The following is a 6,906-nucleotide window of genomic DNA, read 5'->3' as shown; positions in this document are numbered from 1 at the left end:
AGCTTTTGAATTAATTTATTAATTCTTTTATTAAAATTATTATTAATTAATAATTTCAAGAAGTTTACTACTTTGCTGTAAAAGTATTACACGATGTAAAATCTATTATCGAATAGCGCAGCTGAAAATACAGAGTTCTACCCGCAGAAAAAATGCAATTATTGTACTTTTCAATTGCTTCGATGCATAAAAATGTACAAAATTGATTTCAGAGTATGCTGCATTCTGTCGTATTTCATTTTGCTTTGTGACATTTGCGCCATTTTACGCTACGCTTAAACGTTTTAAAGATGTAATATTTTAGAACTTGTCCAAGTTACGTCACGAATATAAATTAAAAGTTATTCAATTTTTAATGCTTTTTATCGTAAAATATTCCAGTGAAATTGTGTCATTCGATTTCTTTTTATATTTCCTATTCGTATTAAAAGAGATTTAAAAAGAAATCGGCGTAAAGTCTCAACAAATAGCTATTCAATTAAAATAACTGACTATAATGGAAAAATGTACAGTAATGAATTGTTAAAAATAATGAAACATAATTTTATAATATTCCCAAATAATTCAGAAGTAATACAGATTAAACAGAAATAATATGTGCTAGAACTATATAAACCTACGTTGTCATAGTAATAGTTAATTAGGAATTATTTTGCTGTATTAATTAATGTTTATTACTGGCTAGTTATTACATTCATTATATTTTATGTATTTACCTGTATACTTATGTTATATAGTGTACTACACATTGATTATGTAGGTATAAAATAGTATAATATAACTAAGCAGCATAATAGTATAACATATTTATGTATCATATGTAATATGCAATATATATTGCCTATTGAGCACTTAGTATGTAAGTAGAATGAAGTATAATATAGCTAACTTAATGTAATGTTCCAATTCAGTATGTGATCTACCATCATGTCTACTATATCCACATAATGTATAATATAATAATATAGTAATCACTGAAAAATATAATATAGTATACAATATATATTATATTTATAATATAATATAGTAATTACTAATGTAACATAATAATTACTATAATATAGTAATCACTGAAAACCCGTTAAGATACATTTCGCTTTACATATGTAAACTAACAATGATAATAATAACTCATATTTAATAAATTTCTTTTATTATTCTTCCTTCTTTTAATTATTTTATATTGATGTTATGAAGGAAAATAACGATGTATAGGGTAACTTTCAAGGTATTTTATTCTGCGTATTTGCACAGCTAAAACATGCAAGTCAATTTCCTGAAACTCTTGCTTTTAGAGTTCTCCTTCAAGTGATTATAGTGCATACTCTGTCCCTCATTGTTTGCAATTGTACATACATATATGCATGATATACGAATATATTATTCGTATTCTAAAATTAAATTAGCATGAAACTAACAATACACTGAAGACTAAGAATAGGTATTAAATAGAACTGTATATTCCAAAACTATTTTCTCTTTGTGAATGGATTTCACGAGCCTCCGTGTTTAATATATTCAATAATCTTCTAGATTAAATGTTTTTTAATTTTTTCCAAATTGTAGGATATTTATTAAATTAAAATAGACTTTTATACTTATGTATTGTACGCTTATTATACGTATTTTACGTATTTATTACTATTAAAATATACTATTAAAAACAAACGTATTTAATTAATTAAGGAAGTTTTACATTAAACATTTTTTTTGCTATGCTTTATAAATCACTCGCACGCCAGGATGAACAGAATATCAATCGATATCCTTGATCCCAGCGCATCTAACGGATAATCTCTAATTACAAAGTCACGGTGGAAATACTGAAATACTAGATTATCAACCATATCTATGTATGAAATACTAAAATTAAGGCTATCAAAAGTCTGGTAGTCATTTTATTCTGCGTACCGATCATGTCACGTGATAATTGAAAAATATTCCAGGACAATAATTTCATTTCAGTATAACCGCATGCGAATCGCAAGCTTATGGCGATTATGGCTCTATATGACAATAAAGTCAGTTAACACACTTTCCTTTTCCTATATTTCGTATATTTACGTTATCATATATTAACATGTGTCCATTGTATTCGTTTCATTTTAATTTTCATATTCAATGTACATCAATCTCATCCGACATAATTTAAATACCCCTATTGACATAGTAAAGGAAAGAAGTTGAAAGGAACAAAAATGTTTATAAGTAATGAAGATAATCAAGGTAATGTAATTCAGGACATGTAATAAAAATAATTGTTTGAAAATAACTCTATTATCTGCAATTAAATCTGCTACTAATTAATTATTTTATTAATTACTTCTATACCTGTTTCTACGTACATTCTTATGTTATAATTATTCTTCCTTTGTATTTATTCTTGTTTCATATTAATTTTACACCTACATACATATAAGAATAATGTACCAAAGACTCTTTTACGGTGCTTTTTTACACGATTCATGTTTCACGGTTTTTTTAACACCTTTCATCCACTTTCACACACTTCTTTTAACACTTTTTATCTACTTTTACGCGGTCTTTTAAACACATTTTAGTCACTTTTACACAGTTTTCTTTAAAAAGTTCTATTCGTTATCGCGATTCTTTTAACACGTTTTATACGTATCTACACAATTTCCTTTAACATGCTTTACTAATTTTTATCTTTAAGCCCAACAAACCGTGTAAACATTCAAAAATGTTATAAAATATAATCCTGTATTTTATATTGATTTTTCTATTGTTTACCGTGGTTTAAAACTATATATCTTGTCGCATATCGGTTATTGTACCACTTCTATACTATGCATCATATAATAACCGTCCAAAAAGTATTCCAGGTACGAAATATTTTGTTACATAAAATTATACGTACATCCGTTTAACCTGAAATGCAAAGCAAACTATAAAGATCGAAATTTGAAGATACTCGTTCCTTGAATAACGAGACAAGAAGCTCAAAGAGACTATTGAAATAAAAATATTCAGTTAGAAGTTAGAACGTTGTCAAGAATTTCATGATAAATCTTTGAAACTTTAAAGTACTTATCTTGTGATATGTTGGGGTTCATAAAAGAAAACAATAATATTATACTTAAGAAATATCAGCAAAAAATATATCTAAAAATTTTTAATATATATAATTTAAAATCAACGTCGTTCATTCATTTTATCCATAATTCTGTCGATACGTATATTTCGAAAGCTACTGCACGCAAAAGTCTATTCTCATTAAGTCTGTGACGTTTATGTACTTTACAGACTAAAAAATTAATGAATGAAATAATATTGTTTACAAAATTTAAAAGTATGTCATTTTCGTAGGAGATAATCCAGTATATACAAAATTTGATTTTTATTTAACAATAACGACGATATATTATTATTTTTAATATATTAATTTAAATTAAATTAACATATTTTATTTAATTATAATATTGTATTTAAATTTTTGTATTATATAATAAGTTATATATACATATTAATGGTATATTAATATACAAACAGGTATAGATCGTCGAACTACCATCCAATTTAGCTCAATGTTCGTGAAGATTTTATTTTTAGCATCATTTAATAAATTTTCATACGTGAACTCGAAATGTAGCAATATTAGTTGAAAATGTCAATACAATTGAATTTTTCAGTCTAAACCTATTAGAATTGAAATGGCTATAACAATTCAAAAGGATTTTCCTCTCTTATTTATGCAAAAAAATTAGCTCACCACGATATTAGTCGAAATGTCATTAAAATTGAATTTTTACTTTCTACTTAGCTCCTGATACCTAAACTATTTAATCATGTTTGCTGCTACATTTCGCCAATGAATAGTAATTCTGCAGTAATTGGCTTTGGGAAGAATTACTATCCCAATTATCTGGTTATTACTGATACAAACTTTTTTCAAAGCTTATAGAATATTAAAAGGATCGAAGTTTATAAAGAAATAAATCATGAAAAGAGTATTATATGCATGGATATTTGTAAGAATCCTATTATGGAGATTAACCATTGAATCACAACGAAATGCTGCCAAGTTAAGAAAGTATCTATATTTTATCTGTATAGGTCGGTCTTATTGTATACTTATTGCTGTTAGTACAGGGATATGAATTTAAAAAATGAAGGAACTAATATTATCGATAAATATATTGCAGAATTATTATAAAATTGGTCCAAATGAAAAAATTATAAATAATATAAACAGAATACTTAAAGAATTTACCAGAAAAGGAAATTCCTGGTCAAATAATTCCAATATTCCTTTTAATGTATGTATATATAATTATAATATATACAGGGTGTCTCAGAAGCAGTAGTACAACCGGGTAGGTGGTATTTTACATGCAGAAACGAATCGAAAAGGGAATAAAATTTTTATTCGAAACTTCTTTTTCGAGAAAATCAGCTTCGAATATTCACCGAGTGTGCGGGCACTTAGCTATGACTTATACGAATAGACCACCAATACATGAGTATCGGTGGTTCAATCGAGGACAGGGTGATTTTACATGAAAAGACAGATCGAAAATAGAAAATAAAATTTCTTCATTCGAAGCTTCGTTGTCGAGAAAATCGACTTCGAATATTCACCAAGTACGCGTGCACTTAACTTTGGTTAAGGTGGATTACATAAATTATATGATATGTAAATAATAAATGTACAATATATACGATGAATATATATAATAAACAAAATTCTAATATTACTATATTGACACAAAATCAACAAATAATTAGTAACATTTTCTTTGAGTGTAAATAACCATTAATAATTGCAACAAAAACGTATGAAACTGAAGATAGCAGTATGTATTAGTACCTATTTTTATTTTAATTGAAATCAGGAAGCTATACGAAAATTTGACAAGAATTATTTGAACAACGTATAACCTTTAATATTCCATATAATATAGATTTCGAAATTCTTGGTTTATTATTTTGTTTAATATTTATTTATTTTGCTATCGAATCAAATAGAAGATGCCGACAAAATATGGTTCCCTACATTGACACGTTGCATTCCACTGATGCCATTATAGGTGTAAGTGTTGGTTTTGTGTGTATAAGTGTGTATGAAGTTGAATAAATGAAACTCATTTGTCTCAATTGTGCAATATGTGATATAAATATAATCTGACCGAGTGCTGTCTAGCATGAATGATATTTGAAAAAATATTTAGAAGAATGTGTCAGAATGAAACAGTTGTCTCAGAAATATCAAAGAGTGAACACGTAAATATAATCGTTATGAAGAGTGAGTGAGAGAAAAGAAACTTCTGGATTGCACTGAGTTATTTCAAATAGTTTATTATTTAAATATTTTAACTTAAATGTATTTTGTGTGTTACTAGTTAAAAAGATCTTAGATATTATTATCCATTCTACCCACAATAGCAACATTGATAATTTATAATGCCAGTTATCTGACTTTATTTTATCAGTAAAAATGGAAAATACAAAACGACTCCTGAACAAATACATGAGTTTCAAAATATTAAAAATTTTTTATTTTTAAGTTAAAATCTTTTATTTTAGAAACCTTCCATTATAAAACTATGTTAGAGTTTCTTATCGATGCAGTTAAGAAATTGTCAGAGTGCAAAAGATTAAATAATTGACAATAAATTAGAACCGAAATAAATTTTCGACTCTATTCTGCTTCCATCAAGCAACCATCTAACCGTTTATTATTATTGAGAATAGTATTTTATCAGTACCTTTTATAAATTCTACATCAAAATAAATAAGTTCTCGAACACAAGAAAAATTTCAATTTCAGGACCGAATACCAACCCTGATTAAGGCTCAATATTTTAAATTTAACTTCGATGAGGTTCGAAAAGCATCTTATCATTATACCATTAGCCTTAAAGCTTCTATATATTATTTTTTCATAAACGACATCTATTCTGGTCCGTCGTAGGAGTATATAAGGACAAAGAGATTGCGAGATCAAAAGCTAAAATTCACTGTAATACACGTGTGCCCTTCCAGTGGCTTCTCCTTTGTACGTTCAAGCATCGGTTTAAATTCTCTAAATTAACTTACCCGTTCTATGTTGTGTCACATCGTGTCATCGACGTAGTCTTAAGTTTTAAGTGTCGCTATAGATACGAGTTCGAGTAATCGATTGGGAGCGACTAGAGAAGGAAGGGCCAAGGGAGGAGCAGTGCTCCCGGGAATTCCTGAAACGATAGCGATCTTGTTATCGAACACGATAGCAAAATGTATATTAAATAATTGCAAGTACTACTAAAAAAAAATGGCGATAGTGATTGGGGCGTAGAAGGGAGTGGTGGTTTTTCATTTTAAATCCGTTTTCGCGATGTGTGGAAATTCTTAAAAGGGTGCAATATATGTAAAGAAAAAATTATTGTTACATAATTAATGTAATATCGATGCAATTTTCTTTTGTCAGTATGACTCTTGAAGCAAATGGAGTCAACAATTGAATCTTCAGCGCTCTTTTCTTTCTTTGAATATAACTTTAATATATATTTGAATATAACTTATAATTAAAAAAATGTTTTTATACAAAGAGTGTTTAATTTAAAATGCTCTATTAAATCATTGCAAAATAGTTTTAAAATTGTTTTAAAAACAAATTTCAGAGCATGAGAGCTAGTGTAATTTTGAGGATCAGTTTAACCTCCTTAAAATGATTTATTGTTCATATAAAGACTGCCCTATGTACGATTCATTATATTCTACAAGTACATAAACATTAATTACATATCGATATATTTCTTACCCACTATATTAGGGATGATTTGTAAATTACATTATGTCACTGCAAGATATATGAATAAATTGTAAATTAAAATATAAATTGTACGGTAGAGATATATTCGAGACATATTGCATAACATAGAACATGATTAACATTATAACAGA

The sequence above is a fragment of the Eufriesea mexicana genome, unplaced genomic scaffold (genome assembly GCF_001483705.2).
Source record: "Eufriesea mexicana isolate 0111107269 unplaced genomic scaffold, ASM148370v2 scaffold1178, whole genome shotgun sequence".
In the NCBI taxonomy this organism is placed as follows: Eukaryota; Metazoa; Arthropoda; class Insecta; order Hymenoptera; family Apidae; genus Eufriesea; species Eufriesea mexicana.
The sequence above is the reverse complement of the archived record's forward strand: the minus strand, read 5'-3'. Positions refer to the sequence as shown.